Source organism: Rhipicephalus sanguineus, chromosome 3 (assembly GCF_013339695.2).
Source record: "Rhipicephalus sanguineus isolate Rsan-2018 chromosome 3, BIME_Rsan_1.4, whole genome shotgun sequence".
NCBI lineage: Eukaryota > Metazoa > Arthropoda > Arachnida > Ixodida > Ixodidae > Rhipicephalus > Rhipicephalus sanguineus.
This window is the reverse complement of record NC_051178.1, coordinates 113,444,576-113,472,149: the sequence shown is the minus strand read 5'-3', so window position 1 is coordinate 113,472,149 and position 27,574 is coordinate 113,444,576. Positions and strand designations below refer to the sequence as shown.

The 27,574-nt window shown below is 48.2% G+C and overlaps 1 protein-coding gene and 1 non-coding gene across 7 annotated transcripts in view; both read right to left on the bottom strand.

Annotated features, from left to right (window-relative positions):
* The window catches only part of LOC119386962 (L-sorbose 1-dehydrogenase), a 531,651-nt gene that overhangs the window by 387,142 nt on the left and 116,935 nt on the right, over positions 1–27,574 (bottom strand). The window lies entirely within an intron of this gene.
* Positions 15,332–15,404, bottom strand: Trnal-cag (transfer RNA leucine (anticodon CAG)). The gene has a single exon. It is a non-coding gene; the product is annotated as a tRNA-Leu (tRNA).

The window sequence follows — 27,574 nt, the reverse complement described above, 5'->3', positions numbered from 1 at the left end:
GTGCAATATACTGTACTGCGTACCTTGAGCCCCATGGTATTTTGTTTTATACTACGCGCGGCTGGGTCAAGACAGTGCACGATCGAGTGCATCGCATACCTCGTGCGAGGACCACGAGTGGAGTGCGACAGCTGGCAGGACCTCCTACCGCGCAGATAAACGAAATGTGGGTCGAGGTCGACACACACATCAAAACGTGTGCGCTACTCTATGCTCTGCTATGCCGCGATGTCATATGCAAAGAACAGGTACGCACCCCATTACGGGGTTATATATAGTGCGACTTTCTGAACGCGCACGCGGTCGGAAAGAATCCACATCTCAACTACTTTTGACCGCAGCTATATACTTTTGCGGACCTCCAAACATACGCAAAATGAGCTATAGTATCAAATCAGTGATATTATGATTTTTGGGTTGTTGCGTCTCAAAACCATGATATAATTATGAGGCGCGCTGTAGTGGAGGGCTCCGGAAATTTCGGCCACCTGGAGTTCTTTAACGTGCACGTTAATTTAGGAACACAGTCCTCTAGCATTTCTCCTCAATCGAAATGCGGCTACTGCGGCAGGGATTCAGTCCCGCGACCTTCGGGTCAGCAGTCGGGTACCATTACCACGAAACCACCGCGGTGGGTCTATAGTCACACATCAAAGCATACACAGCAAGGCAGGAACGCAAACAGCAAAATGTCCTCGCGATAACAGTGTTCCTGATAAACATCTCTATTTGCGCGCTTTCGGTCAACAGCGAACAATGGCCCTTCGCCCTCCTGACGCACGCCTGTCCCTCGATCCGCCATTGCATCATTCATAAAAATAAACGTGTTTGCTGCACGGTCGCATCACGTACTGCGCTGAGTTTAAACATCCGAAAGGGCGCGCCTATACCCCTTAACGATATTAGACGCGTTCCATATGGGGACACCTCTGGGTGACTGCACTCCAAGCGTTGCAACACAGGCTTAGGCTCCTCGCTGACTCTGCCAACGCCGTTTCAACACACATTACGCGAGAGACCGTACCCCATTACCAAACCTTGTTTTGACCGTAGGTGTCCGCACAGGGGGTAGGGGGGGGTGGTCTCCCTAATCATCTCAGAGGGGCACCATGTCTGCCCTATAAACCTTTACTCAGTGTGAACTGTCCCGTCATTGTTTAATGAGCAGGGTTATGGCCATGGAGGTCTCTGACGACAATAGCGGCCGAGGACCACTGATTTTGCATCCCAGCACCTGCGTAATTCCCACCTTTACTCCCGCAATGCGGGGGACCAACGGCGGGACATTGTGACGAGAACATTGTCGCTTCACTTGTATTTCTGCACCCATTACATTGTGAAGCGGGTTGTTTTCTTCCGGACTCGACCGACAGGGGTTAGGGCGATGCGGTGAGACTTCCCCCCCCCCCCCCCCCGTTCACATTATGAATAATGTTGCTCTCTCTCCCTCGTACGCATGCCGGTTAGCAGCGGAGCTTATGAAATGACCGAGATCTTCCTTTGCGCCGAGAAAGTCTAGTAATCAATTTTTTTTAAAAATCGCATATAATGCGGAATTTTACCCGCTAATTCTATACGGGTTCAGTTCAGAGTTGCGTAATAAACCGAGGCTGCATAGAGCTCTCCCTCCACACGCGGGTCGACGTTCCTGTCCGCTTACGCAATTCACGATCCCGCATTTTGGAAAGCGACGCCGCGGTGTGTGCGTCCGGTAAACCGGGCCGGCAAGAGCCGTCCCCACGGAGGCCGTCCCCCTCGACAATGACACCAGACAGTAGCCGACCGGCGCTCTCCTATTGTTTGCGTTTGCGATGTAGCCCACCTGCCCTCTCGCAACCACGAGCGCAATCCTCTCTTACACGCACACGCACTTGCGGTATTGATGATTCTACTACGAGGCACGCGCTGAACCGCGGGAAGCCACCCTCATGACCGCACTCGGGAACGGCACTGACCCGACCGCCCCCCCCCCCCCCTCCTCCCTATAGCAAATGCCGACCGGAAAAGCTTTACTTGTTCCAAGCGCTTACTAAAAATATAATGTAATAATATCTGGGGTTTAACGTCCCAAAACCACGATATGATTATGAGAGACGCCGTATAGTGGAGGGCTCCGGAAATTTCGACCACCTGGGGTTCTTTAACGTGCACCTAAATCTAAGTACACGGGCCTCAAACATTCTCGCCTCCATCGAAAATTCAGCCGCCGCGGCCGGGATTCGATCCCGCGACCTTCGGGTCAGCAGTCGAGCGCCATAACCACTAGACCACCGTGGCGGGGCCGCTTACTAAAAACGAGTGGCAAGCAACAGACAGCTTTCACGGTCGAAGACGTTGAAGGCAGCACCTGTATACGAGCGTCCGCGATTATTAAGGCGAAAGCCTCAGATGCCTCATCAAACGCGAAAATTGACCGTTGGCGTCCCGCGGCATCGGCGTCAACGCGAGTGATGCAAAAAAATCATCACGTGATGGCATCACCATATGGCGTCATAATGACGCCACAGATCTCCAAAATTTATAACGTAATTATCATGACGTTACTATGACGCCATCTTGACGTCACAAACCGCGATGCCTAATGGTGGCTTCATCAACTGACACTGACGCTTGGTCAAAGGTGGGCCGGTAACGGAGGCAGTGCAAAACCAGCAGGGCCCAAAGTCAAGGGGGTCTTGGGGGCCCGGCCCCCCTTCGATTTCCTAAGGAGGGGCTGTATGTATGTGCGTATATATGTATATAGGTCGCCGCCCTCTGAGCCCCCCCCCCCCTTTCCAATGAAGGGAGACATTAAGCACTGAAAACCAGGTGACGTGCAGAAAGCTTGCAATGCCTCGAGGCAGTGGAAAACCACTTTAGGTTCAGAAAGCTTTGGAAGGGGGCGGGGGAAGATCAATACGTCGACTGAAAAGAAGAAGATGGTTTTCGCCTTCGAGTCGTCTTACATGCGAGTTTTTTGTCGGTAGCAGCGTGAAGCTTGAATAGGAGGCGCGACGACGTGCGGAATTAGGCGAGCCAAAGCGGCGCTCTGCCGAAGGCTGTGCTGAAAGTCAGTATTGCGGGTTTTATCCTGTTGCCAAAATCTGAGTGGTCAGCGCTCGAATGTGTGATACACGCGACATAATCTTGTGGTCCAACTCAGAACGGGAGGTTCATTTACAACCGTATAGAGGAGAAGGATAAAATAAAAGTAGGGAGTTTCAAGGATTATACTGACGCGATTTTGAGGCATCGCAAAAGGGACAGTTTTTTTTCCTTTCCTTTGCATGCAGTGCTAACGCTCTCCACACACCGGAACCAGCAAACACGCATAAACTATTTTAGTTTCGTCGCCAAGCATCTGCAAGCGTGCACTGCATCTGTACGTTTTTGTATCTAGCGTTTTTTGTGCGAGCCAGATTGCCAATTTCTCAGAGCCGATTTTTATATCTACTTCTGCAACGGATATCGGATATAACGAGCTAACTTATAATTCCGATGCCAGTTCGTTATAACGAGATTCGACTGTATATACTTTTGCGACGTTATCTGGGTCACTCGCGCTGACGTGAGTTTCACCTATATTCTTGCCCCGTGCCCACACTGTCTCTCTATTCGCGTATACCCTTTGCGGCATGCATACATGGCAACCCGCGCCCTGTACGCGCCCGATCTATAGATACACTCTACCGTCCAAGCCACACAACGCTCCTGAAAGAGCCTGGCAAAAAAAGGAAAAAAAAAAAAGTCTTCGTTTTCCGTGCTGCACGGCTGTCGAAAGGCGTCTCGCCCCCTCTTATCTCATCTTGCTCTGTTCCTCGTCTAGTGGTGTTCTTGCTGCCGAACGGAATTCTACTCGTCGCGTGCGTTGCGCCGCGCTACACGCGTATAGATAGCGCGGCCACTGTTGAGAAATCGAGGGTGAGGAGATGAAGGAAGGTGAGGAGGAGAGCATGAACAGCGCTTTACTCTCCAACTTACTTTTTTAATTTTAATGCGGACCATGATATGGAAAAAGGGGCGTAGCCAGGATGTTATTTCCTTTGCGTTCTATGACACGGTCACTTTATTGCCTTTGCGTTCTATAATTTCGTCACTAACCAAATTAGTGGTTATATGTAGAGCCCCATGTTTTCGGATAAATCCGAAAAAAATTCCGATAAATACTCGCCGGTAAAATTGTTAACAGTTCGGATTTATCTGATAAACTCCGATTTTAGGTGGGCATTTTGAACGTTCAAAGGGCATTTTCAAAGCTGAGAATCGTCAATCGAACGGAGCGCACCGCCATCACTTGCAGCAACTTCGTAAGGTTTGTAAGGTTGTAATGGCGAAAAAACGTAGGCGTTTTGTATTGAAGTATTTGTGCTTGTGTGTTTATGTGTCTGTGTGTTCACACCTTCCAGAAATCTAAAATGCACTTAGTGTGCTCGCATGGATTTGTGTTCAGATACGACTTCATCCAAGATTTTGCAGTATTGAGAATAAAAAAAAATAATTGTTCTGCAAAGACGTTTGTTAGCGGGCTCTCGGCGACAATGCACGACAGCGAAGTCAAGGCGGGGCAGACTCTCAGCACGAGGGGCGTGCTCTCAGAGAAGAGGACGACCCACTAGAAGGCGCTCGAGAGGACGACTCATTACTGAGTACGAACGCTTCGCTACAGTTCCTTTATTTTTCACCAAGGTGAGGGAGGCTGGGAGAAAAAGCTGAGAAGCAGCTTGGCTAGCTCCTGCTCCCCCCAAAAGTAAACTTTGGCGAGTTTATAGCAGTGCACATCAACAGCCTTATTCACAGGGTAAATAAACAGCATTTGAAAAAAAAAAAAATGGAAACAGGATTATCAGCAACAATAACGCATTTTCATTGGAAATAAAGTTATAAGAACACATTGCAACAACTTATAATGCAAAATTAAACACCGAATTTCGGAGAATTGGGTATTTCCGAGAAATTAACTCCGAGAAACACTGAATTTCCTCGAAAAAAAAATGACACCATCTCCCACTAAAGGGAACCATGTGGGGATGCGAAGGAGCGCATGGGTCGACTTAAAGTTCCGTTCATCACGCGCACCTTGCCCGATGTTGACGCGTTCTTGCAGGTGGAGCACACCATGAATTCGCTGTAGTTGCTGTTGCTGTTACTCGTCCCGAACTCTTGTTGGAGCACGCCACGCGGGTTCATCGCGGGTCTGCAGAATCTCGTTCCCCGACGCCATTACGTGATTGCTGAGAGAGTGTAAGGGGGAGAGGCCACAGCGTCTTACCCAGCCTCTTACACAGGCCCGAACGCGCTAGCGCGTGCCAGCACACATGGTTTTTTTCTGCGTTATGCCAAGTTAGGACATCATACGGCAGCCCGGGCCCTTAAAGTGCTCTGCACGTACCATCATGGCGGTCGAAAAACAAGAGGAAGAAGACATCTCCTTGGCGCGAGCGCGCGCTCAGATGGCTATGCTAGGTGGGACGGTCGCCAAAGGGACTACGGACACAGCCCAGCGCAAAAGCTGCTTCGCATGTAATAAACTCCGAAAAACACCTTCCGAATTCCTAGAAAAATAAACTCCGAAAACACGGAGCCCTAGTTATATGGTACTCGACTGCTCACCCGAAGGTCGTGGGATCGAGTCCCGGGCCACATTTTCGATGGAGGCAAAAATGCTTGAGGCCCGTGTGCTTATATCTAGCTGCACGTTACAGAGCCCCAGGTGGTCGAAATTTCCGAAGCCCTCCACACGGCACCCCTCATAATCATATCGTGGTTTTGCGACATTAAACCCGTATAATTATTAGTATTATTTGGTCACTTGCTGCGGCAACTGTGCCACCGGCATGTAAACTGTGCCGCGGCGCTGCGCGCGCCTTGTTTTGTTCGCCTGTTTTAAGGGATAACCATGCTTTCCACATATACCGAAAGGAGGCAACCGGCAATCGGAGCTTTTCTAGGTTATCTTGATATTGTCGCTCGTATTTGTATGCTGGGCACTCGAGCAAGATGCCTGCTTTACCGCGACGGCCAGACTACACAATCATGTTGTGACAGCTGCGGCGCCGTGGAGTTCACAACTAGCTTTGGTAATGCTTAAGCATTAACATGCGTCAGCGTTCTCGGGCTATATATATATATATATATATATATATATATATATATATATATATATATATATATATATATATATATATATATATATATACAGTGAAATCTCGGTATAACGAACTTCAGGGGACCGCGGAAAAATGTTCGTTATTCTGAAAGGTCGTTATAGTGAAAGCCCAAAAATTTACCATAACAATAGAATTTCAGTAACGCAAACGTCCTACCTTTGCAACGGTACGTCCTTGAACTCGTTTCTCACAACAATGCACACGTGAACGTCAGACAAGGCACGTTTATTTGAAATAGCCCGTGATCGTTTTTTTGACAGGTGCAGCACAAACTCTGCGTCACGAACGATTATAGACCGTCCGCATTTTTATCCGCCGCTTCGGTCGCTGTTCCGCTGTTTTCTATGAATATGCGGAGTTTCCTCAAGTAGTCCAACGCATCTGTGGCCGACACGGACTCGTCGCGATCTTCGGGTGCTACCGTGACATCGTCGTCCATGTCATCGCTGCAATCCTTTAAGGCCCAACTGCATGCACGCGAGTTTTGAGCGACGGCCGACCGGATTTGCTGTCGCGGAGGGCCATCCATCGCCGTCGCTTGTCGCAGGGGTGCAATCGCGAAACGATGCTATTTCCGATCCCACACGGCTGGCTGATCGCGCTGATAACGCGGACGGACCGTCGTTCTGACCACTGGCCAAGAGCGAAAAGCACGAAAGGCATTGGAATCTGAAATAGAATCGTTCCGCGATAGCATCCCAGGTTTCTGGAAAGCCAGAAAACATCGCTTGTCGCCCGGAAGTGAGCATGACGATATCCAACAACATGGCAGCATCTCTGACCCTTGCTTCGGTTGCAATTTGCTCGTGATGCTTCCAATCGGCGCGTACTTCAAGGAATGCAAGTTATAGACTACCTTATTTACAGCCCCATCTCACGCGGAGAGCGACGCAGCGGCCGTATTTTGTCGTTATTTATGATCGACGGTTCGTTTTGATGTTTCGGTGGTAGCTTGCTGCATTGGTGGTAGCTTGCTGCAATGTCAACATCGTCGTCGTGTGAGGTAGCCCTTCTCCCTGCGAAGCAACGATGTGAGGCGCTGCGGCTTTTCTTAAACGTTCTATGACAGCAAGAGGAAACGTTGTCGAGATGCGCCTCGTGGACTAACCCCAACATAACACAGTCTGCAAAGTGCGACGTAGCGTAGGCAGCGTACGCTTCCGGGCGCCCCATGGGATCACAGCAGTACTACTGCCGCGGTTAAACATAAGATTGCGAAAAAAAGGAAGTCCCGAAACGCTTTTATGGCATCTTTATCTCAAACAAGACAATAATAAATTTGGCATGTTGTCATTCATCTACTCTGTAATTCTTTTTCGTAATTTGCCTGCGTGCGCGCAATAGTTTTCAATCGAGCAGCGCGACGGAGCCCGTTTGTCGCAGTCGCCTTCGCTCGAAAGTCGCGTGCTATGCATGCGGTTGGGCCTTTACAAAACCTGATGCGTTGTCGCCTCTGCAACGAAGGGAAAATAAAAAAAGTTCTCCGCCCGCGTTTTTCTCCTCCCGTGCCATCTCAGGTTTTAGCGGGAGGGCGTCCGCTCTTCGCGCTGCGTCGTCTGCTACCTTACAGCTCCGACTGCCATGACCGATACACTGAAATCTAAGAATCCTCGCATTTCGGGATATAAGTTCGTAGTACTGAGGTGTTGTTAAGGTTACACGGGAATTAAATAACGATCGTTATTCTGAAATGTTAGTTATTCTGAAGTTCGTAGTAGCGAAATATTTTTACATTGAAACTATAAGCATTCGGCACGGGATTTCTTAAAAGTTCGTTAATTTGAAATGTTCGTTAATGTGGTGTTCGTTGTAACGAGATTTGACTGTATATACTTCCGAAGACAGCACGCGCGCTTATTCACAGACGTCGTTGTTATATCGGCGGCGGGCAGCCTCACAACCGACCTCGATAACGGGCGAATGAGTCAAGCAGCTATTCATTTTAAAAGCAAAGTATTGCTTGAGAGAACTGGAGTAGGCCAGCATTTTTCACTGCTTCCGTATCCAGCCGCCAGCGCTAAGCATCGTCGTCTGTGGCATATCCTCGGTCTTTTATGCGTGGAACGGCGGCTTCAGCAGTCTAAGCATGCAACTGCGCGGGAAAATCCTATATGGTATACTTCCGCACGACAGGCTTCCGCTCGTTAAACTCCAATTTGTCCCTCTGTTTTCAACTGCGTCGCCTGTTCAGCGCGAAAACTCCAATCTCGCTGTATATAGTTAGACCTCGCGGTTGGAGGGCATTCCAACGGCGCATTCAGTAGAAACCTCGCTAATGAGAGAGTTTCGAATGAAGCGCATTTCTACAGTGCCCACTCTCTACGCCGGTGCTTGTAACTGCGCGACATCGGATGTGCTGGGCGTGGCTGCGGTAATTTTGTTTTCCTTTGCTTCTTCCGATTGGCTGCTGGCCCTCCCTGCGTCATTTTCCGGTTTCGTGGTGTGTGGTTTCGTGGTGTGCTCAATTTAGCGGTCTTAAAGTGTATCCACATGCGGCAGGGTAGCTCGGGAGATGAGGCTATCCATTTGTCGGAAGTGCCGCACTCGCCGTTTTAGTAGGGACCGTAGTTTTAGGACCGGTCCTTAGTCGTCGTGTTCATTCGCATTCACGGCTGCCGCTCGTGTCCCGAGCTTCCGGTGCGCCGCGCCGCTCTCGCTAATGATTATGGCGTTTCGCTTTGGGGGAGTTGGAGGGCTTAACCACAAGACACGTTGTTTGGCTGCGGTGCGCGGCCAGCGCCGTTGAAACTCGTTCTGTGCGTAGAAGTGGTCGCGATGATTTGAATGCGTTCATGCATTCACGAATTGTAGGCCCCTCTCATTTCGCCGAATAACCTACATGTAGTCTCTTTGGTGCAACATCATAGTTCATTCGCGCAGTGTTGTTGTTTTTCTGTCTTTTTTTCACAGTAACCGGCTACTTACGGTACAATGGAGAGTGGTGTTGCGTCTGCCGTCAATTAATCACCTCACCCCTCATCCCCCCCCCCCCCCCGGCCCCGCACTTTCAGCGCTATGGCATGCAGGTTATGGCTGATATGTATGAATGATCCTTACAAGACGACTATTCTGTGATACGGATTTACATAATTTGTGGTAGCATGTGTTGAAACGTGCGACTTATTCTTAGCCGGATATTTGGGCATAATTAAGAACACATTTTACTACAAGTTATACCTCTTGACTGGGTAAACATTTGGGACGGCTAACCGCACGCACACACACACACCACAGCCTCCCACAGCAGTGATGCAGTCGTCGGAGTTTTCGTCTTGCCTGCCAGCAAAGTGGCGCTTGTGTGACTGCATCGTCGCACCATCATGTTCACCTCAGAATGTAGGTATCTATGCTTCCGCAGTCTAAACTTTCCTTACATGGTGCATCAAATTTCATACCTTTACGTATACCGTCTCATTCAGTGCCGTATGCTTAACTGCGTTCTTTTTACACCAGTTATGCTGTTCTCATATATAACGTCGCGAAAGAAGGGACTAACGAACAGGAACTTATGTGCGAGATTTTCTGTTCGTAGATTTTCCTCTGTACACCGGTACGTTGTCTTATCGCGCAGCACTGCGTAGAAAAGCTCGTTTTGCTGCATATGTCGATGTAACCGGTAGAGAAGGGATGGTGTTTGAAACCGTGCTGACGCAACCAGAGAAGGTTCACGTTTCCCAACGTGCGGGCCAATAGAAATATTCCAAATATCCATGTCACCGGCATTCATTACACCTTTATTGAAACGAACATTCGGAACTCCGTCAAATGTCGACCACTGCCGACTCTTTGGTTCCTGGGGTCGTCGGTTTCAAGCTTTTGTAGAGATTAATTTATGCGGTGTATACAGACCGCCTGTAGAATCGTTACCTTTCCAACATGCTGTCTTTCAGACTCGTTGTTCGTATAGCTGCATCACATTTATTGTGTTTCCGCAGAGAGCACTTATGACCAAGTGTATAGAAATTGTCCTCATTATGAAAGTAAATATATGCTAGATGCCCGCAGCGTTGAATACGTAAAGTGTGTACACTTTATTCAGTTATAGAAAAGTGTGAACCCATAACTTCATCCATAGGAAGGAATCACTGACTGAGCCACAGACAAACAAACAGACGAAACAAGACACGCACGAACATACACAAAGCATGGTTGAACCACCCGAAAAAAACTTTCTGGCTACGCCCCTGATATAAATGGTCTGTATACTTCATAAAAAAATAGAAATGCACGCGCGGGATCTTGCGCGAACTTTGCAAATAACATTTTGCTATATCGTTTTGCTAAATAATAATGCAAAGTGCACCGCGCCTGAAACGGGTGTACAACTGCGAGATGCGAGAGAGCCTCTTATGCCTCGGAGGCGATGCTGAGATGGGCGCGAACTCTCCATCGAGACCACTCTGGCGAACGCTTTAAAGCGGCTAATTTAGCCCCTCGGCATTCACTAATCTGGAGGACACGAAGCTTCGGACGAAGCTTCGGGAGGGTCCTTATACGAAGACGGGGAACAATTTGCGAGCACATTTCGAAACGAACGTCTGCGCGCTCAAGAGAATGGACGTGGTCGTTTCTTTTTGTGTTCTTTCGAGTCGGCGGCGCCTGTTGAAAGGGACGTCTTCTTGCGTATTGATCTTTTTCGTACCGTTATTATCCTTGGGAGCGTAGCCACTGCAGCGACGGCGTTCGAGCATTCTCCCACGCGGCTGATCGATATATTTTCATTTAGTTCTTCTGGAAACGTTAACGTAATGCGAAGCTGATAATCGAAAATTTCGTGGAAAAAAATTTACTTGAATCGAAATCAATTGGAGTTTTCGTAATCCGCGAAAGCGACGTTCACACATACTATATACGCAGCCGGGCGTGCGAATTTGACGTTTTGTTTATTTTCTTGTTTCCTCCGAATATTTCTTCGTGTTCGTGCGACGACCATGTATCGGGAAATCCGCCGAAGGAAATTGTGGGCACCGTTCAATCAATCAATCAATCAGTCAGGGAATGAATGAATGAACGAATCTGTGCTGACCATAAAACTGTGGTCACTTAGCGCAAAACAATTTTATGCTGACCATAGTTTTATGGTCAGTACACAAGATGAACCGACTATCCCAACAGCGAGTACTTCTGAATGAATGAATGAATGAATGAATGAATGAATGAATGAATGAATGAATGAATGAATGAATGAATCAAATGAATGAATGAATGAATGAATGGCGTTGATTACGTATTGGCTGGTGTTAGTCAATGTTAGCTAACTGTGTACGATAATGTTGCTAGTGTTGGCTTATATCGGCAGTAATAGCAACAATCCTGACTTTATTGAATCTGAATTCAGGGACCGAGATGCCCACTAATTTTCGTTCTCACTCTCTTTCGTATGCGCAGCGCCTTTGCGGGAACGCATAGCTTAGACAGCCAGCCGTACATGCAGTGTGGCTGCGGCCAAAGCTGTCCATTTCTTACTCGTACATATATGTATGGTGGCTGCTCCTTGTCTCGCTTCCTGTACTTGCTGTATGAACGAGACTGACGAAATTGGATGGGACGGGGCGCGAGTTTTTTGCCGCGTTGTTTTAGCTTTATTTCTCTCTATGTCTGCCGAAGACGTCTCGCCGTCGAGATCTAATTGGATGTCTCTCGCGCTCGCTTATGCGAGCACTGCAAATGACGACCGGCCGGTCCGCCGCGTGTAATTACTATCGACTGCGGTCACGTCGCGTTTGCGCCTTAATTTCGTTAAGGCATGCCGCCGTCGTGGCGGCTCGGGCTGTGGTTGTGTGCGTTGCCCCAGCACGAGGTAGCGGGTTCGATTCCCGGACGCGTTTTTTTTTTATTATGTAGGACGTAACGTGAAGCGCTATTAGTGTCATATGAGCAGTGGACTCGAAACGGCGGAAAATAAAAAAAAGGGGGGGGGGGGCTACGTCAGACCTATCGTCCAGGAAACAATTCAGTGAGTGGTTTCTGAAGGTGCTCTACAACTCTGCGATCGTAATATGAGTCTTCTGCCAACGTTTAAAAATTTGGTAATTAAACGTAATTAATACGTTGGCTAAGGGTTGAAAAAAATAATAGCCTGAGTGAATATAGGCTCGTGAGAATAGTATGCGCTCGGTTCAAGTCACTTTCCAGGCGTTTTTCATTTTTGAAGTCTTGGCTTAATTTATGTGGGACAACCTGTATAACTGTATATAAACGGGGAAACGATGTCATGATTCTGTAAGCTGCGACTGTTGAGATATATTTATTATAGTTTTTTTAGAGGACGCATTGCGTGTTGCACACCGTTCTGAATTATACCATGAAATTAAAGTATAAAACTTGTGCGAAACCCTCCTGAGTGTTTCAAGAAATTCAGGTACGCTGTTATAATTCGTACATCGAATTTGTGCACTTCAAGTACTGTAACAGATGCAGGTTACAAAACTATGTTGTTTATTTCGTTTGTCCGATGCAGAGTTGTAAGTTTTTAAAGTTCGTGCTTCAAGGAGGAATGGTGACGTGGCCTTGTCGACATTGCACATGCCTTCCCTTCTCCGTGTGCCGTCTGCACGCTACAGCCCAAATTGTCGATGCATCCCTTTCTCGCTAAAATGATTCATCTGCACTTAAAAACGGGTTGCCGAATACAGTAATTTCTTTTTTGTACAAAATTTGACCCACTAAATCAAAATTTTGCTTCTTTCAGGCGGCATAAATCCGCCTTTTTCTCCTCTATAGAGCGCAACATATATCATTCAAATCGGTTTAAAAAGATTGTCCGATGACAGCATTTCTACCTATCACGCGCATTTGAATATGGATCGAAATCGCCGCTGACTCCCATCGAGGTAATGCTTCCAATGCTAAGGAGCCATATCTCGGGCAAACACAAACAGACAATTCCCCGTCGTTTGCAAACACTCCATGTGGACTCCCCATTTCGCGTCATTTGTCTTACGATCCGGGGCACTCCCCGTTATCGCGCATGCGCTCTCCTCCTGTACTCCCTGCGTGCTTCTTCCCGGCGAAATCTCTGGAGAGACGGGGACGGGGAATCCTGCGGGTCGTCGCGTCTTATGCATTTGCAGCCTGTCAGCGGCACTCCGGACAGATAATCCCATAGGCAAACGGCGCGAGTGCTCAGCCGAGACGCGGCGCGTTCAGGCGCGGCGGAGCCTTTGTCTTTGGGCTCCCTTCTCTTCTCCTTATTCTGTATACGCAACGCAGTCCTCTTGTTTTTGTCGCGCGGAGCTAGATAAAAAGAAACCCGGGGTATCGCGGACGCGACTGCTATACCAGTTTTCTTCATTTTGCCGCCGGGCCGTGCGTTCGCAGCCATCGCTAGTCGTCGTCACTATTTTATACAGCAGCACAAATCTGTGTGCAGGAAATTTCAGATTCTCCAGCTTGCATCGATGCTCACTGGTGTATGTATAGGTATGCGGCGTCGAGCAATAGACTGGCGGAGCTTCCTATACGCATTCGCGTGGGGCGCCACAAGCGACAGGCTCTGTAGCTGTATACATTGCTAATGGCTCCAGCAGTAAAGGCAATGCGCAGGAAGCTGCACGAGTGGACTGCGCCGCGACAAGAGAGCCACGCTGCAAGCTGGAGTGCCCTTCGTCAGCCGCACTGCGCCGTCTGTGCGCTCATGTGTGGCCGATCGTATATACTGTATATACGATCGCGATAACCGCGTAACCTCTGTCATCGCGTGTTTGTGGTGGTGCATCCAGGTGCGAAGCTGTTTTTCTTGCCAATGCCTTTTTTCTTGCTCGGTCCGAGAAGTTTACGCGTTTTATGGCTACGCCTTTGCGCTCGGGAAAGGGAATACGTGTAAATCAGATTTACGGAAGCCAGCCAGGTGTACGAATGCTCATGACATGAAATGTTGTCGTCCATCCGTATTTGTATAGCTACCTGCTATGAGTACAAGGTGAATGAAAGTTTTCGCTTTTACGATCCCTCCTTTATACTGCGGACTTCAGCAGAGCTGATCTCTCATATTCGGCGTTTCTGCATTTCGAGTTGCGGTTTAATATTGCCTCGATCTGCAGCTGTTGACTCCTGGCTATAGCTCAAAACGCTCGCGCCAGAACGGCATTGGTTCTGGGTTCGGTCTTCGGATCAGGATGGGTGTCTCGTCAACCGAGTGAACCTTTCTTCTGAGTAGTCCGCATGGTCTATTTTCTACCCTCTGCCGCAAGTTGTATGGAGGTTAATTTTTTTTTCTTGCACGAAAGGGGTGCACTCGCGTATCTGTTTTGTTATGCCTCACCGCACACATCCACGTAATATATCCGTTTACGACCGCACAACGCGGCGCTCGTTCTGGTGTTTGTGGCCATGTGTATATTTGTGCGTAGTTGGTGTCTGCGCACAACGCTTGCCTTTGTATCCAGCGTGATTCAGCTTCACCACGTTGCCCCGGATACACAGTGGCTTGGCTGGTAACCGCCAGGCCCGGCGTGCGTTGCGCGGCCGGCCATGAACACCTGCCGGCGACACGGGCACGTGCAAACAGAAGCCCGTCTAGACGGAGGGTTCGGGGGAGCGGTGTCGGCCTGACGGAAGTGGAACCGGGCCGTGGACGCTGTGGCGCGACAGGGGGAAATAATGCATGGGCGACGCCGAGGGCGGCTGCTGGACTCCTCGTCGCCGCAGCGCTTGTCCGCCATCAAGCGAAATTGATCCGGAGGGAAGTGTCCAGCGTGGCCATTGAAAGTTCGCTGACCGCTCTGGGCCGTTATGAGTTATATGCGGACGAGTTATAGCTTTCTGTACACTTTGGCGGCGCAAGAAACGAGGAGCGATCATTTCACTGGGTAGTGTGTGTACAGCGGACGATGGCATGTCGTTTCCGCAGTATGAAAAACGTTGTGACCTTTGTTTCGTGTGGCGAGCCTCGTCTATAATGGCGAACCCAGCGCGTCATGGTAATCGCGGAGTTTACTGAGGTAGTACCAAGAGGCCGTAATCATGCCCATTTTGCATGGAATGGCTGTTTGTTACCTATATATAGCGCGTGAAAAAAAAAAAAAAAAGGAATTTTTTTCTAGAGATTCGCTTGACAAAACGAATTGAAGCCACCAGGAAATTAGGCCAAGGAAAGCACGAGGGACATTAATTTTTGTGTTTAACTGTAGTGTAATATTTATGACGTACATTGGAATGAATTAAAGTGAACGAAGGATCATCGTTTCCGTCGGTGGGATCCGGACCCACAACCTTCGAATTCTGCGTCCGATGCTCTACCAACTGAGCTACGGCGGAAGGCGTTTCCCCGTCCACATCGTTGGGTATTATTGTACGTGTTATCCCTGGGACTGTTAGCCAGCGCCGCTCGCTGAGATCGCTGTGCAGCGGTCCTTCCAGACTGGCACATAGCGCTATTGTTTCCACAAGGCGCGCGCCCTTATTAGCAGGCGCTGCAATTTCAGCTCCGCGCGTATTCCGCCCGTGTTGCGCGAGCGCACCGGCTTTCACACGCACGAGAGCCCACCTACAGAGAGTAACTAATATATGGCATTCTGGCTGGCCGTGGCTGGCGGCTCAGTGTTGCCGCGCGTTTGCTTTCCCGACTGCGGCTTCCGAGGCAAGTTTGGTTACGGTTGCCAGACCAGGGACGAGGCGACGATAAACTGAGCCATTGTCGGGGAGGTGTTGCTGCAGGCGCGTTAGTTCCATTGTTTCTCTCGCCACGCCGTTGTTGGCTCCTCGCGAGTCCTCTTCCTTGTTTATCCGCGCGAGTCTCCCAGAAGAGCCACAGCGGTTGTTCCGCAGCTTGAACGCCGACGCTCGCCCGAGGCCGTCACGGCGTGAAATTGCCGCACGCGCTGGCGCTGAAGGAGCACGCCGCGGGTGGCGGTGTGGTGGTAGTGCGCGTGTTTACGCGTCTGGAATTGCGGATAAAGGGCCGCGCCGACAAAAGGCCGTCGCCACAGGGCCGAGAAAATCTCATTTTGAGTCGGCAACAATTGAAAAAATAGCGCTTGTTCTCTCATTACGTCACTGAGGACTGGGAAGCATGGGCTGCGTCACAACCTTCTGGCCGCAAAGCGAGCAAAAGTTACTGGGTGCGTTGAAGCTTCCCGTGAAACTAAGGGAGCGCCACCTTTTACGCAGCAATAACACCGTAGGCGTGCGCAGGATTCTCTATAAAGGGGGGAGGGGGCAAGTTTTGCCGCAGCCCCTCCCCCCCCCACTCAGCTCTTTTGGTCGTGTCCACGATGTAAGAAACATACTAACATACTAAACAAACATTCATAGGCGTGTCCACGAGACCCCCCGCCCCCCTGCGCCCTTCGTGCACACGTCTATGAATAACACAGTGCTTGGTGGTGCAATCCGCCTTTTTTATTTTCTTGTGCCGTTTTGGTAGGGTTTTAATTGGTAGGATTTTGGTAGAGGCCGGAGCAAACAGTATCGCCAGAACGAAAGCCTCCGAGATCAAGAGGTGTTTCGCGATTTTTCCGCTAAGGGAGGGCGCTTACGCCGTGGCATCGTGAAAAATGGGTATTCACCGATGTAGGGAGAGCGAGAGAGAAAGAGGGAATGAAGGATAGCTAGACGGTGTCTATAGTTTACACGTGGGGAGGGGAATCCGGGAGTAAAAATGAGAAAGAGGGAAGACATCATAGCGTAAAAGAATCTGAACTCTAGTTAGTTGGTAAGGAAGTAAAAACGTCAGCGTGCTTTCGTGCAAATGACTGGAAGACAGAATATCGCACAAGAAAACGCTGAGACACGCATAGCCAGCGACACCGATTAGTGATCCAGCACAAATATGAGGCGGGCTATAACCGCCGCATATATATTATCGCTGTGCACATTGCCGATTTATTTCCTACATGGACGACTCGGGATCAGAACCGTGTATACGATAGAACAGACGAGTTGCAAAACCTTCAAGGCACTTTACCTAAACACAAAAAAAGCAGCTTCGCCATAGTGGTGCCAAGCCAGAAGGAAGTGCGGAGCTGGGCGGCCTTCTTTGTTTCTCCTTATTTTTCTCTCTCCTCCTTCGGTTCTCTCTTTCTCTTTCTGCATCTCTTCCCTTTCTTTCTCTTTATTTCTCTTTCTTTCTATGCTATGCTTTACCTTCTCCCCTCCTCCTTTACCTACTCCTCACCCCCACTTCCCTTTCCCACCTCCTTGCTATACTATCGTATAGCAAGGAGGTGGGCTATCCAGGCACGCTAGCAGAGCTAGCGTGCCTGGATAGCCGAGTGGTTAGGACGCTCGCCTTCAGATCGTGGGTACGCGGGTTCGAACCCCGCCTCGCCAAGAAATTTTTTTTCGCCAAGAAATTCTTTCTCTCTCCCTCTGTACTCGTTCTCTCGCCCATCAGAGTTATCGCATACCACGCCGAACAATTCGGCGCACGTGTTTTAGGAGCGAAGCAGAAGTTGAAGAGGACGAAGAGAGCGCGTGCGGATCCATGATGATGATAGTTTTTTTGTTTACGGTTAACGACGCAACGCCAAGCTTAACAGCTCCGGTGTAAAATTCATGCATAATGGCGGTGCCTCCCGTCTTTGCTAAATTGTTGCGTGCAGTGTAGCATGTATAGATGGCACGACCATTGCGCATAAATGCGCAATGAGGGGTGGGAACACGCGCCTCTAGACCAGCCATGGCCAAACACGGGAGACTCTACGCTGCACGTAACAATTGTAGCGAGGACGGGAGCATTGTCCATGACTTTTTTCTTGCGCTGGATAGATGCCTTGTAGCTTTTGCAAATCGTCTATCGCTGAAACCTCGCATACGTTGCCTGTACAGGCTTGATAAACGTTACAGGATGAAGGTAAGACATTGACGGGAAGTGCAGCGGGAAGTGTAGCGCTTCCCGGTCGCTACAGCCGTTCAACTCCAGCAATGCATCAATGTGCATGCAACTGAAACGACTATAAGTTGCACTGAAGGATATAACTGCGGTACATTATTTAGCTCGACGACGCGATATCGATTCCAGTACACGGGAGGCACATAAACATTGAGGCGTAATGCAAAAAAAAAAAGCCCTTGTACGTGGATTAGCATGAACCCCTTCAAAAACCCCAAGTGGTCAAAACTAGTCCGCGCCTCCCCCCTCCACTACGACGCCGCGTCTCATAATCATACCATTTTGGTATACGTAAAATGCCAGGAAACGAAGTATAGCTTTAAAGGGACACTAAAGGCAAATAACAATTTATGTTAGAGTGAAAGCCCAATGTATGACAACTTCTAAAACGGCAATATTATCAACAGCAGTGCCCTACTTACCGAGAAATTAAGCTAAATGTATCACATGACGAGCGCCACGAGTGGGACATTTTCGAAGTGATCCCGATGACGTAGGGAAGTCGGCCTACAATAAATCACTAGTAATCAAACTAGCAGCAGTAAAAAAAGAACATTCCGAGCATCAAAAGACGTAATAAAATGCTGTTTGTTCGTTTCCGCTTGATTCATGGAAAACAAAACCTCCGTGGCGTTGCCATGGGGAACGGCGCGCGTGGTTCAAAGGTTCCGTTTTCGCCGAGCTGTGCCTCGCCCGTCTCAGTGGTAGTTTCGGGATCGCGTACTGCCGTGCGTGTTTTGCGCGCTCGTGAAGGTCGCTCTGACAGAAAGTTCGACAAAATGCCGCATGCGTGTGATATTGCCGGATGCCCGAATGGTGCACAACGCCAGTGCTGCAGCAAGGAAACCGGTGTGTCTTTTCACTGGGTACCGCGGAATGAACCCTTACGCTCGAAGTGGCTTAGTGTCATGCCATTGCGCCAGTGTGCTAAACAGTCAAAACCTCTGCGTGTGTGCTCGCTGCACTTTCGTACTGAGGATTACGAGACCAACCGCAACTTGGTGACGGCTTTGAATGTGCCCATCCGAGCAAGTCTTTACCGCAGCGCCGTTGTTGCTACTGTGGGTCCCGCTACTTCCGCTCGGCTGCTACTAGTGTCGGCGGCCGCGCAGTAAAAGCGGGCAACGTTGGGCATGGCAGCAGTGACGTATGAGAGTCGTATTTTCAGGCGGGAGATTTGAAGCGCGCTAACGCGATGCGGACCACTAAAAACGTGATTTTATTTCAAAATAAGCACTTCCTTGGCACAAAAGCAGTGCTACGAGGTTTCTGGACCGCTATTTCAACAATCAACGTCGACTTAATATTTGCCTTTAGTGTCCCTTTAACTTTGTGGGTTCCCTGCTTTATAATCGCTTGGTGCTGTAAGATGATCCCATCGTTTTGTAGGCTGTTCCTAAAGCTTGTTTTTTCCCTAAGTCCTTACCGTCGAATGTGTACAGTTTCCATTGTGGGGCTTTTACCGCGCGACGGCCGGCGCCAGCTTTTGCGGATAAGCTGGTGCGAAGCCCCGTAACGGAAGAGAAGCTTTTCGCGGTATGTAGGGATAACTGCAGTGCAACCGGGGTTGGAAGTGCCGCTTCCACGGCCTTCCTTTCTACGGCCGTTCCTTGTTTGCGAGTTCGAGAGAAGCGCGCCGATAGATCCTGTTTACGATAGCGCTCGGCTCGGCCTTGCTGGGTGAGCTTCCAGAAGCGGCAGTGGAAGCGAGAGGACAGTCATGAGGGCGCAGCTTTAGATAGCACGACCACGTGAAGACGCGTTGTGTGCTTTTTGTGTCTGGTGTTTACGGATGATCCTGTATCAGCAAGTTTCTCTCGCATGCATCCATATATGTCTCGATGCATCGGACAAAAAGTGATCTTCAACACTTGTTAGCGACGTCAGCACGGCGGTTTCGAATGAAGCGCAAGCGCGGGCGCGCATATACAGGGTGTCCCAAATATTGCGCAGCACGACTAAAAAAAAAAAAGATGAACGTCGTTACGCGAAGCACACATAGTGCATATTGTTTCCAGTAAACTGTAGTAGCCACTACTAATTTTTCGTAAATAAGGTTTAGGTAATTAGTCCTGATTATGTTTCTAACTCGACAAATACTCACCTAATCATTAAATGTCAATGAGGCATGTGTGGGAATGTTCAAATGACATCTAGCTGCGCTATTGTCAACAACGTACTAATTGCGTGTTTTTTTTTTTGGCTAATAAAGAAAGCCCACGAAGTGTGATAAATGACGTATATATATATATATATATATATATATATATATATATATATATATATATATATATATATATATATATATATATATATATAAATTTTCTATATTTTCTAAATTTTTTATATATTTCTTTTCTTTCTTTTTTTTCTTTTTTCTTTTTTTTTCTTGAGGAAACACGTGTGTTTCGTGGACCAAAGTATGTGCACGTGGGGTGTTGACGACTTTTCTTTTTTTTCTTTCAAGAAACACGTGTTATTCTTATGTCAGTCAAAGTATGTGCACAAGCGTATTCGCGACTCTTTTTCGGCAGGTTTCTTACTTCTCTCTCTCCTCCTCTTTTTTTCTTTTTTCTGTATGTACTTTTTCTTAACCTTTTTCTCTCTCTCTCGGCTCGGAGAACGATGATATAAAAGCGCATCGAAGCCTGGTAAATTTCATCCTGATGAAGATCGGTCTCCGATCGAAACGTCGACAAATACACAGTTTTTTAGAAGCGTATACCTTTTTCCTAGTTATTTTACGGCAACCGAAGACAGACTTTTCATAATCTACGTATATATATATATATATATATATATATATATATATATATATATATATATATATATATATATATATATATATATATATATGCCCTTAAGGAACTCACTTGTTGTGGGTGCCTCTTCATTAAAAAAAGAAAAGCCTGGCGTCGCCCCTGTGGCCGGACACTACAAGAGACGTAATTGATTCGCAATATTTCTTTATTTTCAACACGCACGCCTCTTGCGGGCCGCTCGTAACCTTTCCTGTACACACTACACATGCACATGACGAGGCCTCGCTTTCAATAATCATTTATGGTGTTTTACGTGCCGGGACCGCGACATGGATATTGCGCACGCGGTATAGTGAGGGGAGGATTAATTTTCACCACTCGGGGTTCTCTAAACGTTCACCTGAATCTCGTGCACCAAGTTCCTCTGTGTCCGGTAATGGAAAATTGTCTTTGAGCTTAGCAGGGGACACTTTACCTTGTGAGATATACCGCAGCGGGTTAGGTGACTGCTCTTACTGTGGGCGCCTTCCCGCGCACCGAACTCGGCCAGCCTTTGCAGCTACCTCTGTCGGTCGAATTGAAAGCGCTTTCTTCCGCGTGATTAACAATCACCTAAGAACAACGACCAAACAGTGATGATGACGACGACAGCAGCAACGACAGCAGCATGCAGCTACAACTACAGCATCAGCAACTGCAACTACAACTACAACAGCAACGACAAGGACAACCGCAACAACAGCAACAAAGCGAGAATAACAACACAACAGCCACACACTACAACGAAAACAACAGCTGTGTGCATGTAGCGTATACAAAGCTATATAGCGGCGTGCAAGCGACATCAACCGAGGAATCTCGCGTGGTGTGCTGGGCGTTCTTTCGCTGGGCGTGGAATGTCCCTCATCCGATATACGCTTGGGCCCATCCTTCTAGCTGTAAGTACAAATGAAACGTCGTGGTGGACACGATTCTGTACTCAGAAGAAAGTAGTGATTGCTCGGTGCCTTTTGTACAGTGGTTGGGCCCACGCTGCCGGAATTCGATTGCGCTCAGCACGGCGAGTGGTCACCGGTGATTGCGTAGTATTCCCCGCGCAGATCGAAGTGGCGGGCGCGTGGGATGCTGTAGCACTTTGGTTCTGACGGGTCATTATTTTACCGTTTATATATGTATACTACATACGAACCTCGTGCATTGCATTGGGTGTGTCGCTGGCCATCCCTATTGGTCAAGCCCGATCGTCTGTGGTTTGTTCGAGACGGATAGCCCTTTCATGTAATTGCCCAGAAAACAACACGCCTTACAGGGTGTGTTCTCTTTTACAGACTCTTATTACGTACTTTTATTAGCTTATGTGACAGACCCTTATTAGATTCTCTTATTTAACATGCACCTTCCCTTGACAGCGTAGGGAAGTCGCATCGACGCAGCATGCGATGAGTTTTGACCTTTTGACCGCTACTGAATTTCGCGCCACCGTGTTTGCAATATGTATTTTTAGCGTCGTATAGGCGTTACCGAAAAGAGGTGGCTATAAATGCGTGACATCCTTACGATGAAAGCAAAAAAGAACACATTACCGCCCTACGTCACCTAAAAATTAAAGTAGGGCGTTACCGTTAACAGCAACAACAACAATTACTACGATGATGACGTCGACAACGACTGCAGTGGCGTAAATCCAGGAAAATCACAAGGGGGGACACACATTTGGCAATGGCGGCCATTTTGTTTTTATACATATGCTTTAGTTTTAATTAAATAAATATCAAAATCACGCTTTCAAATGAAATTTAGAAAAAGAAACGAGCATGTGCAGCCAATAGTATACGCGTACGTTGCATAGCGAAGTTGGTTTCTGAGCGGAACTCGTAGGTAGGCTGTAGCATATTTTTAGCTATGTCGTTCGGGTTGGACCATGAAGTAAAAATGTTAGCGTTTTCTTGTGGGTGATAACGCGTAAAGGTACCGTTTTTCTTAACTTCGCCTCCACACATTTGGCAATGGCGGCCATTTTGTTTTTATACATATGCCTTAGTTTTAATTAAATAAAAATTAAAATCATGCTTTCAAATGAAATTTAGAAAAAAAGAAACGAGCATGTGCAGCCAATAGTATACGCGTACGTTGCATAGCGAAGTTGGTTTCTGAGCGGAACTCGTAGGTAGGCTGTAGCATATTTTAAGCTATGTCGTTCGGGTTGGACCATGAAGTAAACAGCGGTAGTGCTCGCTCACTTCAACTGAGAGATGCATCGGGGAGGAGAGACAGCTTTTGAGTGTAAGAGGAAGAAGAGGAGGACTTCCACTGGTGAAGGTACAAGGCGACGTACTACGTTATATAATACCGGCGGTCGCGAAACAAAAACGACAGTGGCGAGAACAGACGGCGCGCTACCGTAAGCAGACGGTAGCAGCGTATGCAGAAAGAAAAATCACAGCATATCCACGGAGTGAATGATGATGAGTGGGCGAAGCTGCGGAGGTTCATCGGTAAACCGTGAATCTTCCGTGAATTCTGCCCAGTACATCATCACCGACGTGAGATCGGGCGCGTTTATACTCAAGGTTCGATGAGTTATGACGACTTGCAGCTCACTTTAATTTTACATGTACGCTGTGAATTTTCATTGTTTAGAAAACCATTGCGTTAGAAAACATCAGGCGTCTTTCGTTAAGCAGCTGGCGTCTTTTCGTTTTGCTTTAGAAACATCTGGCGTTCTTTCGTTTTGCTTTTACAAAACATCTGGCGTCTTTCGTTGGTTTATTTCATCAATCAACGGCGTTTTGAACAAAATTTTTATTGTTTAATCACGCACAGGAGAAATCTCACCAGGCACTACCTTGGAGGTAAACAATGGCTGCTAATGGGAATGAGAGACAGAAGAAGTCGGCTTTTAGCTAACGCTGCGAATTTTTTATTGCTCAACAACGCACAGGAAAAATCTCCCACCGGCACCACCTTGCAGGTCAAAGCGTAAGACTGGTTACATACTACGCTACGAGGGACGAACGGGTGCCGTTATAAGGAGCTTCGCCCCTAAAATGTTAGCGTTTTCTTGTGGGTGATTACGCGTAAAGGTACAGTTTTTCTTAACTTCGCCTCCATTCGCCGATCGTGGATACCTGTTAGAAATAGCCTCCCACGATTTACCCCTGGAATCTTTCTTGTAAAGCATTTTTTATGTCCACCGGCGATTTTCTTAAAGTAACACAATCATAGTCTAGCAATTGCGCTTACACTTCGTTGTGAACGGCTCCCGAGAAATCGTCGACATGAATAACGGTAGATGATGAGGGAATTTTTTTGTTTACTCCGCATTTCAAAGGCCGGCATAATAAACGATTGCGGCACTTACTCGTACTCAACAGCTAGTGAAGGACTTCAGATTTCAGAATTGGTTTTACGGAGCGCACGCAACCCTTACTGCCAAGAAATCCAAATATTATGTCTGAAGGATAAATCTCAAGGGGGGACACTTGCAAGAGGTGTCCCCCCCAGCCTGAACACAAGAGGGGTCAGGACTCCCCTGACCCACGAATGATTTACGCCACTGAGCCGCTGTAACGCCTGTTACATTGTCGCCACGCCATAGGCAGCAATTTTAGAAAGTGTATATTTACCGCAGTAACTTAAAAAAAAAACAATTTTATGAAGGAATTGAGTTGAAAACAACTTAACTCCGTCCTGCGGAACAGGGCGTGGTCGCGCACCCGGCTCAGTGCCACGTAAGTACACTGTAACGTAGGGACCGGCGGGCAAGCCGAACCTGCGGGCCCGCTGGACAGCCGTGAGCTGATCCTTGGGCCATAATTTTTACATGCAGCTAGCGTCTATACCAAACAAAAAGGCTCTTGCACGATATGCCGATTTAAGAAACGAAGAATTCATGAATTGATTTAACGTGAGGACATCTCGCAAACGTGCTGGGTTGCAGTGAAGTTAGTGACCCGATGTTGCTGCCGGCAGAGAGTCTGATGACTTTTAATTGTATCGGAGTTGCTGAAGCTATTTGCTGAACGTCAAATTAGACACAAGGCCATATTGAGTATGTTTATTTGTAGCGCTAATAAAAGACTGGGTCAAATGTAGACGCGCATGGACACATTGAACGCTAACTCAGCACGTAGAGTCTTTAGAATCCTTGTTTTGTGTCCTGTCGAACGAGACCATATCCCGAAAAAAAAAAAAGAAACTACGCTAATGTCGTTATTGTGTAGGCCCTGGTGTAGTGTGTATAGTTATAAACCACGCGCTAAATACTGCGCTAATGTCGTTATTGTGTAGGCCTTGGTGTAGTTCAAAATCTTGCGCTTAATGCAGCTCCACTGCCGTGAAATCTGAGGGAGTGCGTAGCACGGGAAGCCCAGCGATTCCCTTGGCGATAGCGCGCTTGCCGAGGCGGTGGAGCCCTCTCTTGCGCGGCGCGGGTATCAGCCGGATCTTTCAGAAGCGTTTTTCGCGATTTTAGGTAAATTATTGCGAATAATTCTTGGTTATATCTGAAGTTTATGTTATTTTTGAACTTTATTTTTGAACTTTATGTGATTTCTGAACTGTATTGACCACTGCGTGGCCATGCTATCTGAGACAGTGGATCGACGAGATGCCTCCCGGGCTCCTAAAGTGCTACGCGCTTAAGTTCTGGCTTATTCAGTCACGAATCCTTCCCGCATATATAAAAAGCTTAAAGATCGGGCTCCATATAAACACCACTTGAGCTATAAGTGCAACAGTATCTTCTTGTTTCCGACGTACACGCATAGAGGAGCCCGAAGTACTGAAAAAAGTTCGCGAGGGATGCGATGTGTTTCCAGCAAGCCCGTATCGCACCCCTCTTGAACTAAATTGGATAAAATAGTGGGCTAGTCACAAACATTGGTCTCTTCGACAGTGCTCCACACATAGGGATGTGTGGAGCAAAGTGCAGAGTTTAGGGGTTGCCCTCGAGGCCAATAGAGCGTGGCGCCGGTATATATACTTGGCGGCATAGGCGTGCGCAGGGTTCGCCAACAGGGGGGGGGGGGGGGGGGGGGGGGGGGGGGGGGGGGGGGCGAAGGCGGGCGAAGGTTCATCGCAGCGCCCCCCCTCCGTATTAAGCCAATGTATGGGGCCGAGACTTTGCACCCCCCCCCCCCCCCCCCCCCCCCCCACCCTCGCGCGCACGCCTATGCTTGGCGGCACACTGTGGCGACCGCAGTAACTGTGCAGCACAAGAATGCTCAAATCAGCCAATGACCGTGTCCTACCCTCGGTGACGCAGTCGGGACCGCGTTGATGTGATTTGTTCAGAGAAGAGCGAGCGATTTTTAGCTCTGTCTTTGAAGCGTAATTATAAATTCCCTGCTGCGTGCAGTGTTACATTCGCGGACATTTATTGGTAATGAAGCGAATGCTCCAGGGCCCAATTGCGCGAATGCTACAGACAATGAATGTAGTCCCAACAAATTCGTCCGTGTTTACTACGTTAGAAATGTAAAAAAAAAAGAAACACACACACACAAAAAACCCGCCCGTTCATTGCGTATAGGAAGCTATTTGAGACAAGACTTAGCACACAGCAGTGAAGGATTTGTATCGTAATACGTTGTGGCTTTGCGTTTTTGCACCCGTTAGAAAGTTGCTCCTTTTACGTGTACATTCAACGCGAAACGGAGCCTGGGTCTGTATACAATGCTTATCGCGCGCAGCCATCACTTTCCACGGTGGTATACGAAACGCGCGCCACCTCGGACTACTTCGTGCAGGAGCTCCGCCCCAAGAGCTTTCCCTTCGTTGCCAAGAAAACTTGCCCGTGGTGCTATAATATTTGGCTCGCATGGGCACAGGACGGCAGTAGGGTAAAATCTCGTTAATTCGATCCCCGTAAATTCGGAAAATCGGATAATTCGGACGTGTTCTCTGGTCCCGGCAAACATATATGTTGTTTAATGGCATCAAACTCTCGTTAATTCGGCCATATTTGGCCGCAACCCGGTTAAATGGGGCGATCTTCTGAGCGAGTCAAGCACGGAGCGCCGCATACGTTCGACGCAAAGGAGCGAAAACGGCATTCACGAACAACCGAAACGGCCGCGAGCCTTCAGAAAGTCGTGGTCGCCATCCACAATGGCATATACTACTATCGCGTTGTTGGTGACCAAGTCTTCAGCGGCTGCGGTAAACTTGTTTCATTTTCGATTTTACTCGGCGCACGCGAACTGCGTGGGGCTTATCTGTGATCGCATCGATAGCGAATGGGGTCAAAGCTGTCAAAGTAGTGGCAAGCAGCAGTTTCGTTTACGCCGCGTGCGTTCAGAACTGCGCAGTTGCCATTCATGACTGTGCGTTAGCGAGCCAAGTTTATTCAACAGCAGATGTGGTGCTCAGCAGTTTCGTTTCGACTCTGGACTTATGCCGTGGAGGATGCTGCACTCAGTAGCTTCGTTTTGACTTCAGGCAATGCGCTCGCAATGTCTCCAAAACTCAAACATGGTGGAAGCTCTTGAAGACGAAGAGCTTCAGCCGCGGTCTGCATACTGGAATAAAACTCGATTTCTACATTGTGATGGACGAACGATCAGTTTCAGTCCATTTTTCCGGCGAGAAAAATATCGTCACGTGCGCATGATGGTGTTGGTGGCGGCGGCACGTAATAAGGGATGTCTTCAGAGCACGCTTCGGCTTAAGACACGGGGTCTTGAGCCGCGGTCACATTGTGAACGAAGTCACGAACAACGAAAAATGCGGCTTTTACACTGTTCTTATGCAAAATAAGTGCAGGATTTATGTCTTAATCAAGAAAACGAGAACGCATTGTGTGATGGTCACTTGTTTATTGTTTTCTTGAC